Below are 12,553 nucleotides of genomic sequence, written 5' to 3'. Positions count from 1 at the left end.
ATAGAGCTGCAGAACCCGTGACCAGCGCTGACATAGAGCTGCAGAACCCGCGACCAGCGCTGACAGAACAGCAGAACCCGCGACCAGCGCTGACATAGAGCTGTAGAACCCGCGACCAGTGCTGACATAGAACTGCAGAACACGAGACCAGTGCTGACATAGAACTGCAGAACCCGCAACCAGCGCTAACCTAGAGCTACAGGAACCCGGGACCAGCGCTGACATAGAGCTGCAGAACCCGAGACCAGCGCTGACATAGAGCTGCAGAACCCGAGACCAGCGCTGACATAGAGCTGCAGAACCCGGGACCAGCGCTGACATAGAGCTGCAGAACCCGCAACCAGCGCTGACATAGAACTGCAGAACCCGCGACCAGCGCTGACATAGAACTGCAGAACCCGCAACCAGCGCTAACCTACAGCTGCAGAACCCGAGACCAGCGCTGACATAGAGCTGCAGAACCCGAGACCAGCGCTGACATAGAGCTGCAGAACCCGCGACCAGCGCTGACATAGAGCTGCAGAACCCGAGACCAGCACTGACATAGAGCTACAGAACCCGAGACCAGTGCTGACATAGAACTGCAGAACCCGAGACCAGCGCTGACATAGAACTGCAGAACCCGAGACCAGCGCTGACATAGAGCTACAGAACCAGCGACCAACGCTGACATAGAACTGCAGAACCCGGGACCAGCGCTGACATAGAACTGCAGAACCCGAGACCAGCGCTGACGTAGAACTGCAGAACCCGAGACCAGCGCTGACATAGAACTGCAGAACCCGAGACCAGCGCTGACGTAGAACTGCAGAACCCGCGACCAGCGCTGACATAGAGCTGTAGAACCCGCGACCAGCGCTGACATAGAACTGCAGAACCCGAGACCAGCGCTGACATAGAGCTGCAGAACCCGAGACCAGCGCTGACATAGAGCTGCAGAACCCGTGAGCAGCGCTGACATAGAACTGCAGAACCCGAGACCAGCGCTGACATAGAGCTGCAGAACCCGCGACCAGCGCTGACATAGAGCTGCAGAACCCGCGACCAGCGCTGACATAGAACTGCAGAACCCGCAACCAGCGCTAACCTACAGCTGCAGAACCCGAGACCAGCGCTGACATAGAGCTGCAGAACCCGAGACCAGCGCTGACATAGAGCTGCAGAACCCGCGACCAGCGCTGACATAGAGCTGCAGAACCCGAGACCAGCACTGACATAGAGCTACAGAACCCGAGACCAGCGCTGACAGAACAGCAGAACCCGAGACCAGCGCTGACATAGAACTGCAGAACCCGAGACCAGCGCTGACATAGAGCTACAGAACCAGCGACCAACGCTGACATAGAACTGCAGAACCCGGGACCAGCGCTGACATAGAACTGCAGAACCCGGGACCAGCGCTGACATAGAGCTGCAGAACCCGCAACCAGCGCTGACATAGAACTGCAGAACCCGCGACCAGCGCTGACATAGAACTGCAGAACCCGCAACCAGCGCTAACCTACAGCTGCAGAACCCGAGACCAGCGCTGACATAGAGCTGCAGAACCCGAGACCAGCGCTGACATAGAGCTGCAGAACCCGCGACCAGCGCTGACATAGAGCTGCAGAACCCGAGACCAGCACTGACATAGAGCTACAGAACCCGAGACCAGCGCTGACAGAACAGCAGAACCCGAGACCAGCGCTGACATAGAACTGCAGAACCCGAGACCAGCGCTGACATAGAGCTACAGAACCAGCGACCAACGCTGACATAGAACTGCAGAACCCGGGACCAGCGCTGACATAGAACTGCAGAACCCGAGACCAGCGCTGACGTAGAACTGCAGAACCCGCAACCAGCGCTGACATAGAACTGCAGAACCCGCGACCAGCGCTGACATAGAGCTGCAGAACCCGCGACCAGCGCTGACATAGAGCTGTAGAACCCGCGACCAGCGCTGACATAGAACTGCAGAACCCGGGACCAGCGCTGACATAGAGCTGCAGAACCCGCGACCAGCGCTGACATAGAACTGCAGAACCCGGGACCGGCGCTGACATAGAGCTGCAGAACCAGCGACCAGCGCTGACATAGAGCTACAGAGAAGACGACCCTTCTGTGTATTTAGCTGGGGGTAGAGTGGCCCTTTAATAAGACACTTTCATTCTTTTTTATGGGCAGGTAAATGGTGCGAACACTAATGCAGATCCCTTATAGCTCTGATCATCCTGAGCTGCCTTGTTTATGAACATAATGCTAGAATTACAGTGAAGACTGACAATAGTGAACAAGGATGGAGAGAGAATAGTCTGCAGAATAATACAGAGGTTATAACTCATGACCGTAATATCCACAACCAATAGGCACATTATTAACTGCAATCTTGTGTGTCCGCTCCTGTGTCTGCCTAAAAAACTGCACCAAAAACTGTGAAACTGGCCTAACTCAGATCTACTCCATATTCACCACTAGAGGGAGGCACAGCAATATATATATATATATATACTGATCATACACATCCTCCATAATCACCACTAGATGGCAGCATAGCACTATATAATGTTATCATACTCCCTCCATATTCACCACTAGAGAGCAGCATAGCACTATATATACTGATAATACACAACCTCCATAATCACTAGATGGCAGCATAACACTATATATACTGACAAATATACACCCTTCATGTTTACCACTAGAGAGCAGCATAGCTCTATATATACTGGTGATATACACCCTATATATTCACCATTAGATGGCAGCATAACACTATATATACTAATAATATACTTTCCAAATTCACCACTAGAGGGCAGCATAGCACTATATATACTGATAATATACACCCTTTTTATATTGATTGCACAGATGTTTGACTGGCTAGATGGATATTGAGGTCCTGATGAGTTACCTTTGCAGGGCATATAAATATATAGATACGGTATTGATTTCAAACTATAAGCCGAAAAATGCTAAAAAAAATGTAAAAAAATTATGTGAATAAAAAAAACAAAAAACTGAATTGGTCATGAAAGAGGCATCGCAAAAATCATGTCACTGGCCCAAAACATAAAAAAGTTATAGTACCGAAGAAAAGAATAATGTGCGAAAAACCATAAAATAAGATTTTTTAAGATACAGCTGCTTTGTATCTAGCGCTATTCCTTGAATCCGTCAGTCCTGCGTGTCTGTGACATGTAGGATCCTCCTCTAATCTATCACATCTAAGTTATGAACTGTCAGAGACACGCAGGACCCGCCGATACTGAACCCGCCATCTCCGCAGGACCCGCCGATACTGAACCCGCCATCTCCGCAGGACCCGCCGATACTGAACCCGCCATCTCCGCAGGGTCCGCCGATACTGAACCCACCAGCTCCGCAGAACCCGCCGATACTGAACCCGCCAGCTCCGCAGGACCCGCCGATACTGAACCCGCCAGCTCCGCAGGACTGACGACACTGAACCCGCCAGCTCCGCAGGACCCACCGATACTGAACCCGCCAGATCCGCAGGACCCACCGATACTGAACCCGCCAGCTCCGCAGAACCCGCCGATACTGAACTCGCCAGCTCCGCAGGACCCGCCGATACTGAACCCGCCAGCTCCGCTGGACTGACGACACTGAACCCGCCAGCTCCGCAGGACCCACCGATACTGAACCCGCCAGATCCGCAGGACCCACCGATACTGAACCCGCCAGATCCGCAGGACCCGCCGATACTGAACCCGCCAGCTCCGCAGGACCCGCCGATACTGAACCCGCCAGCTCCGCAGGACCCGATGATAATGAACCCGCCAGCTCCGCAGGACCCGACGATACTGAACCCGCCAGCTCCGCAGGACTAACGACACTGAACCCGCCTGCTACGCAGGACCCGCCGATACTGAACCCGCCAGCTCCGCAGGACCCGCCGATACTGAACCCGCCAGCTCCGCAGGACCCGCCGATACTGAACCCGCCAGCTCCGCAGGACCCGCCGATACTGAACCCGCCAGCTCAGCAGGACCCGCCGATACTGAACCCGCCAGCTCCGCAGGACCCGCCGATACTGAACCCGCCAGCTCCGCAGGAACCGCCGACACTGAACCCGCCAGCTCCGCAGGACCCGCCGACACTGAACCCGCCAGCTCCGCAGGACCCGCCGACACTGAACCCGCCAGCTCCGCAGGACTGACGACACTGAACCCGCCAGCTCTGCAGGACCCGCCGATACAGAACCCGCCAGCTCCGCAGGACTGACGACACTGAACCCGCCAGCTCCGCAGGACCCGCCGATACTGAACCCGCCAGCTCCACAGGACTGACGACACTGAATCCGCCAGCTCCGCAGGACCCGCCGATACTGAACCCGCCAGCTCCGCAGGACCCGCCGATACTGAACCCGCCAGCTCCGCAGGACCCGCCGATACTGAACCCGCCAGCTCCGCAGGACCTGCCGATACTGAACCCGCCAACTCCGCAGGACCCGATGATACTGAACCCGTCAGCTCCGCAGGACCCGCCGATACTGAACCCGCCAGCTCCGCAGGACCCGCCGATACTGAACCCGCCAGCTCCGCAGGACCCGCCGACACTGAACCCGCCAGTTCCGCTGAACCCGCCAGCTCCGCAGGACCCGCCGATACTGAACCCGCCAGCTCCACAGGACTGACGACACTGAACCCGCCAGCTCCGCAGGACCCGCCGATACTGAACCCGCCAGCTCCGCAGGACCCGCCGATACTGAACCCGCCAGCTCCACAGGACCCGATGATACTGAACCCGCCAGCTCCGCAGGACCCGCCGATACTGAACCCGCCAGCTCCGCAGGACCCGCCGATACTGAACCCGCCAGCTCCGCAGGACCCGCCGACACTGAACCCGCCAGCTCCGCAGGACCCGCCGACACTGAACCCGCCAGCTCCGCAGGACCCGACGACACTGAACCCGCCAGCTCCGCAGGACTGACGACACTGAACCCGCCAGCTCCGCAGGACTCGCCGATACTGAACCCGCCAGCTCCGCAGGACTGACGACACTGAACCCGCCAGCTCCGCAGGACTGACGACACTGAACCCGCCTGCTCCGCAGGACTCGCCGACACTGAACCCGCCAGCTCCGCAGGACCCGACGACACTGAACCCGCCAGCTCCGCAGGACCCGCCGATACTGAACCCGCCAGCTCCGCAGGACCCGCCGATACCGAACCCGCCAGCTCCGCAGGACCCGATGATACCGAACCCGCCAGCTCCGCAGGACCCGCCGATACTGAACCCGCCAGCTCCGCAGGACCCGCCGATACTGAACCAGCCAGCTCCGCAGGACCCGCCGATACTGAACCCGCCAGCTCCGCAGGACCCGCCGATACTGAACCCGCCAGCTCCGCAGGACCCGCCGATACTGAACCCGCCAGCTCCGCAGGACACGCCGATACTGAACCCGCCAGCTCCACAGGACTGACGACACTGAATCCGCCAGCTCCGCAGGACCCGCCGATACTGAACCCGCCAGCTCCGCAGGACCCGCCGATACTGAACCCGCCAGCTCCGCAGGACCCGCCGATACTGAACCCGCCAGCTCCGCAGGACCCGCCGATACTGAACCCGCCAACTCCGCAGGACCCGATGATACTGAACCCGTCAGCTCCGCAGGACCCGCCGATACTGAACCCGCCAGCTCCGCAGGACCCGCCGATACTGAACCCGCCAGCTCCGCAGGACCCGCCGACACTGAACCCGCCAGTTCCGCTGAACCCGCCAGCTCCGCAGGACCCGCTGATACTGAACCCGCCAGCTCCGCAGGACCCGCCGATACTGAACCCGCCAGCTCCGCAGGACCCGCCGATACTGAACCCGCCAGCTCCACAGGACTGACGACACTGAACCCGCCAGCTCCGCAGGACCCGCCGATACTGAACCCGCCAGATCCGCAGGACCCGCCGATACTGAACCCGCCAGCTCCGCAGGACCCGCCGATACTGAACCCGCCAGCTCCGCAGGACCCGCCGATACTGAACCCGCCAGCTCCGCAGGACCCGATGATACTGAACCCGCCAGCTCCGCAGGACCCGCCGATACTGAACCCGCCAGCTCCGCAGGACCCGCCGATACTGAACCCGCCAGCTCCGCAGGACCCGCCGATACTGAACCCGCCAGCTCCGCAGGACCCGCCGTCACTGAACCCGCCAGCTCCGCAGGACCCGCCGACACTGAACCCGCCAGCTCCGCAGGACCCGACGACACTGAACCCGCCAGCTCCGCAGGACTGACGACACTGAACCCGCCAGCTCCGCAGGACTCGCCGATACTGAACCCGCCAGCTCCGCAGGACTGACGACACTGAATCCGCCAGCTCCGCAGGACTGACGACACTGAACCCGCCTGCTCCGCAGGACTCGCCGACACTGAACCCGCCAGCTCCGCAGGACCCGCCGATACTGAACCAGCCAGCTCCGCAGGACCCGCCGATACTGAACCCGCCAGCTCCGCAGGACCCGCCGATACTGAACCCGCCAGCTCCGCAGGACACGCCGATACTGAACCCGCCAGCTCCGCAGGACCCGCCGATACTGAACCCGCCAGCTCCGCTGAACCCGCCAGCTCCGCAGGACCCGCCGATACTGAACCCGCCAGCTCCGCAGGACCCGCCGATACTGAACCCGCCAGCTCCGCAGGACCCGCCGATACTGATCCCGCCAGCTCCACAGGACCCGCCGATACTGAACCCGCCAGCTCCACAGGACTGATGATACTGAACCCGCCAGCTCCGCAGGACCCGCCGATACTGAACCCGCCAGCTCCGCAGGACCCGCCGATACTGAACCCGCCAACTCCGTAGGACCCGCCGATACTGAACCCGCCAGCTCCGCAGGACCCGCCGATACTGAACCCACCAGCTCCGCAGGACTCGCCAACACTGAACCCGCCAGCTTCGCAGGACTGACGACACTGAACCCGCCAGCTCCGCAGGACCCGCCGATACTGAACCTTTGCAGGGCAGATATTTTTTAGATACAGCAGCTTTGTATTCTCTGTACAGAGCAGCTGTATCTAGCGCTATACAGTGAATCCGTCAGTCCTGTGGAGCTGGCGGGTTCAGTATCGGCGGGTCCTGTGGAGCTGGCGGGTTCAGTATCGGCGGGTCCTGCGGTGCTGGCGGGTTCAGTATCATCAGTCCTGCAGCGCTGGCGGGTTTAGTATCGGCGGGTCCTACGGAGCTGGCGGGTTCAGTATCGGCGGGTCCTGCGGAGCTGGCAGGTTCAGTATCTTCAGTCCTGCGGAGCTGGCGGGTTCAGTGTCGTCAGTCCTGCGGAGCTGGCGGGTTCAGTATCATCAGTCCTGCGGAGCTGGCAGGTTCAGTATCATCAGTCCTGCGGAGCTGGCGGGTCCAGTGTCGTCAGTCCTGCGGAGCTGGCAAGTTCAGTATCATTAGCCCTGTGGAGCTGGCGGGTTCAGTATCGGCGGGTCCTGCGGAGCTGGCGGGTTCAGTGTCGTCAGTCCTGCGGAGCTGGTGGGTTCAGTATCGGCGGGTCCTGCGGAGCTGGCGGGTTCAGTATCGGCGGGTCCTGCGGAGCTGGTGGGTTCAGTATCTGCGGGTCCTGCGGAGCTGGCGGGTTCAGTATCATCAGTCCTGTGGAGCTGGCGGGTTCAGTATCGGCGGGTCCTGCGGAGCTGGCGGGTTCAGTATCGGCGGGTCCTGCGGAGCTGGCGGGTTCAGTATCGGCGGGTCCTGCGGAGCTGGCGGGTTCAGTGTCGTCAGTCCTGCGAAGCTGGCGGGTTCAGTATCGGCAGGTCCTGCGGAGCTGGCAGGTTCAGTGTCGTCAGTCCTGCGGAGCTGGCGAGGTTCAGTGTTGGCGAGTCCTGCGGAGCTGGTGGGTTCAGTATCGGCGGGTCCTGCGGAGCTGGCGGGTTCAGTATCGGCGGGTCCTACGGAGTTGGCGGGTTCAGTATCGGCGGGTCCTGCGGAGCTGGCGGGTTCAGTATCGGCGGGTCCTGCGGAGCTGGCGGGTTCAGTATCATCAGTCCTGTGGAGCTGGCGGGTTCAGTATCGGCGGGTCCTGTGGAGCTGGCGGGATCAGTATCGGCGGGTCCTGCGGAGCTGGCGGGTTCAGTATCGGCGGGTCCTGCGGAGCTGGCGGGTTCAGTATCGGCGGGTCCTGCGGAGCTGGCGGGTTCAGCGGAGCTGGCGGGTTCAGTATCGGCGGGTCCTGCGGAGCTGGCGGGTTCAGTATCGGCGGGTCCTGCGGAGCTGGCGGGTTCAGTATCGGCGGGTCCTGCGGAGCTGGCGGGTTCAGTATCGGCGGGTCCTGCGGAGCTGGCGGGTTCAGTGTCGTCAGTCCTGCGAAGCTGGCGGGTTCAGTATCGGCAGGTCCTGCGGAGCTGGCAGGTTCAGTGTCGTCAGTCCTGCGGAGCTGGCGAGGTTCAGTGTTGGCGAGTCCTGCGGAGCTGGTGGGTTCAGTATCGGCGGGTCCTGCGGAGCTGGCGGGTTCAGTATCGGCGGGTCCTACGGAGTTGGCGGGTTCAGTATCGGCGGGTCCTGCGGAGCTGGCGGGTTCAGTATCGGCGGGTCCTGCGGAGCTGGCGGGTTCAGTATCATCAGTCCTGTGGAGCTGGCGGGTTCAGTATCGGCGGGTCCTGCGGAGCTGGCGGGTTCAGTATCATCAGTCCTGTGGAGCTGGCGGGTTCAGTATCGGCGGGTCCTGTGGAGCTGGCGGGATCAGTATCCCGTCTTTAAAGACATTTAGTATTTCGCACATTCTGCTTTTATTCGGTTCAGGACCAGGCACTATATATATATATATATATATATATATATGGACATTTTCACTGCCCTCTGTATGCCACCACTCTGTCCCCTGTATATCATCACTGCCCCTGTATACCACCACTCTGCCCCCTGTATATCACCACTCTGCCCCCTGTATATCACCACTCTGCCCCCTGTATATCACCACTCTGCCCCCTGTATATCACCACTCTGTCCCCTGTATATCATCACTGCCCCTGTATACCACCACTCTGCCCTCCTGTATATCACCACTCTGCCCCCTGTATATCATCACTGCCCCTGTATACCACCACTCTGCCCCCCTGTATATCACCACTCTGCCCCCTGTATATCATCACTGCCCCTGTATACCACCACTCTGCCCCTGTATACCACCGCTCTGCCCCCTGTATACCACCACTCTGCCCCTGTATATCACCACTCTGCCCCCTGTATATCATCACTGCCCCTTGTATACCACCACTCTGCCCCTGTATATCACCACTCTGCCCCCTGTATACCACCGCTCTGCCCCCCGTATACCACCGCTCTGCCCCCTGTATACCACCACTCTGCTCCCTGTATATCACCACTCTGCCCCTGTATATCACCACTGCCCCTGTATACCACCACTCTGCCCCCTGTATATCACCACCCTGCCTCCTGTATACCACCACTCTGCCCCCTGTATATCATCACTGCCCCTGTATACCACCACTCTGCCCCTGTATACCACCGCTCTGCCCCCTGTATACCACCACTCTGCCCCCTGTATATCACCACTCTGCCCCCTGTATATCATCACTGCCCCCTGTATATCACCACTCTGCCCCCTGTATATCACCGCTCTGCCCCCTGTATATCACCACCCTGCCTCCTGTATACCACCACTCTGCCCCTGTATACCACCGCTCTGCCCCCTGTATACCACCGCTCTGCCCCCTGTATATCACCGCTCTGCCCCCTGTATATCACCGCTCTGCCCCCTGTATACCACCGCTCTGCCCCCTGTATATCACCACCCTGCCTCCTGTATACCACCACTCTGCCCCTGTATACCACCGCTCTGCCCCCTGTATACCACCGCTCTGCCCCCTGTATATCACCGCTCTGCCCCCTGTATATCACCGCTCTGCCCCCTGTATACCACCGCTCTGCCCCCTGTATATCACCACTCTGCCCCTGTATATCACCTCTCTGCCCCCTGTATATCATCACTGCCCCCTGTATACCACCACTCTGCCCCTGTATACCACCACTCTGCCCCTGTATATCACCGCTCTGCCCCCTGTATATCACCACTCTGCCCCCTGTATATCACCTCTCTGTCCCCTGTATATCACCACTCTGCCCCCTGTATACCACCGCTCTGCCCCCTGTATATCACCGCTCTGCCCCCTGTATACCACCGCTCTGCCCCTGTATATCACCTCTCTGCCCCCTGTATATCACCGCTCTGCCCCTGTATATCACCGCTCTGCCCCTGTATATCACCGCTCTGCCCCCTGTATACCACCGCTCTGCCCCTGTATACCACCGCTCTGCCCCTGTATACCACCGCTCTGCCCCCTGTATACCACCGCTCTGCCCCCTGTATATCATCGCTCTGCCCCCTGTATATCACCGCTCTGCCCCCTGTATACCACCGCTCTGCCCCCTGTATACCACCGCTCTGCCCCCTGTATATCACAACTCTGCCCCCTGTATATCACAACTCTGCCCCCTGTATACCACCGCTCTGCCCCCTGTATACCACCGCTCTGCTCCTGTATATCATCGCTCTGCCCCCTGTATATCACCGCTCTGCCCCCTGTATATCACCACTCTGCCCCTGTATATCACCACTCTGCCCCTGTATATCACCGCTCTGCCCCCTGTATACCACCGCTCTGCCCCCTGTATACCACCACTCTGCCCCCTGTATACCACCGCTCTGCCCCCTGTATACCACCGCTCTGCCCCCTGTATACCACCGCTCTGCCCCCTGTATATCACCGCTCTGCCCCCTGTATACCACCGCTCTGCCCCCTGTATACCACCGCTCTGCCCCCTGTATACCACCACTCTGCCCCCTGTATACCACCGCTCTGCCCCCTGTATACCACCGCTCTGCCCCCTGTATACCACCGCTCTGCCCCCTGTATACCACCGCTCTGCCCCCTGTATATCACCGCTCTGCCCCCTGTATACCACCGCTCTGCCCCCTGTATACCACCACTCTGCCCCCTGTATACCACCGCTCTGCCCCCTGTATATCACCGCTCTGCCCCCTGTATACCACCGCTCTGCCCCCTGTATACCACCACTCTGCCCCCTGTATACCACCGCTCTGCCCCCTGTATACCACCGCTCTGCCCCCTGTATATCACCACTCTGCCCCTGTATATGAGCCGGATGATGATGCTCTCGGGGCAGGAGACATGGACGCCTCCCGCGTGTTGCTTCTTAGTCCCCCTTGGGCTCTGTTCACACGCAGTGACCAAAAACGTCTGAAAATACGGCGCTGTTCTCAGGTGAAAGCCGCTCCTGATCTTCAGACGTTTTTTTAACAACTCGCGTTTTTCACGGCCGTTTTTGGAGTCAATGAAAAACAGCTCCAAAAACGGCCCAAGCCGTGTCCGGCGCTTTTTTGCGGGCGTCTTTTTACGCGCCGTATTTTGACAGCGACGCGTAATATAAAGGCTCGTGGGAACAGAACATCGTAATTGCCATTGAAAGCAAAAGGCAGATGTTTGTAGGCGTATTAGGGGCGTTTTTTCATGCGTAATTTGAGGCATAAAACGCCCGAATTACATCAAACCACTGCGTGTGAACATCCCCACTCTCCTCATACTGACTGTTTCCACACCCTGACCTCCGCGTAGTGACAGACCCTGACTCTATACCCGCCTACTGGCGCTACGTAACCCGCTGTACCCGCGCGCTGGGAGAGACCACTACTCATTACGCCTGTTCCGGAGGAGTGGCGGGCAGAGGGTTATTGAGCAGCGCTCGCCCGGCGCGGGTGTAGTGCCGGTGCTTTGCGTCTCCTGCTTTATAAAGTCAGTCGTTGTTTATTGTCATATTTGGCGTTGCAGCGTTTACCGTCCGCTCGTTCTCTCTTTTTGGACTTGTTTATAGAAGTAACGTAATGTCGTCATCTGCGGCGCGTTCACCCCCCCCCCCCAATAATGTGACCCGTGCCGCTCGGTTACCACGGTTACAGGCACGGGCTGACTAGGAGTAACGATGGAATCACTCACTGTAAGGATGTGGTCATGCCCATAGCAACCAATCAGAGCTCAGCTTTGCTCTGCTGTGGTAAAACGAAAGCTGTGCTCTGATTGGTTGTTATGGGTTTAGACAGTTTGGCTAAATCTGCTCAGTAAAACCCAATTATTAAGAGAACCCGTCGTCAGCAGCGCCCCCCCCCCCCCCCCCCCCACCGCACCCGACCGGAGGTGACAAAGCTGCTGACAGGTTCCCCTCAGGATAGGCCATACAGGGAGATGAGGCCTCAGCAGTTACAGTCAGCACTACACATGTCGGCTTCATCCTGCCGCTGATTGGCTGAAGTAGTTACACCATGTGACCGCTACAGCCAATCAGAAGAGAAGAGAGTCGTTGGCAGCACAGCTTGCCGTTTGTATATGAGTATGACTAGGAATGGTATACACCCCCCCCCCCATTACTGCAAATACAGGATCACCCCCCCCCCCCCCCCCCCGTCTACAGGACATCCACCACCTGGGGCACCATTGTAAGAGATTGTCACAGCCCCGCCCCCTCCGTCTCCAGGGGAATCTTGAAGGCAGATCTTACACCAGACTTGGAG

This window comes from Rhinoderma darwinii, chromosome 1 (assembly GCF_050947455.1).
Source record: "Rhinoderma darwinii isolate aRhiDar2 chromosome 1, aRhiDar2.hap1, whole genome shotgun sequence".
In the NCBI taxonomy this organism is placed as follows: domain Eukaryota; kingdom Metazoa; phylum Chordata; class Amphibia; order Anura; family Rhinodermatidae; genus Rhinoderma; species Rhinoderma darwinii.
This window is presented reverse-complemented; position numbering follows the sequence as displayed.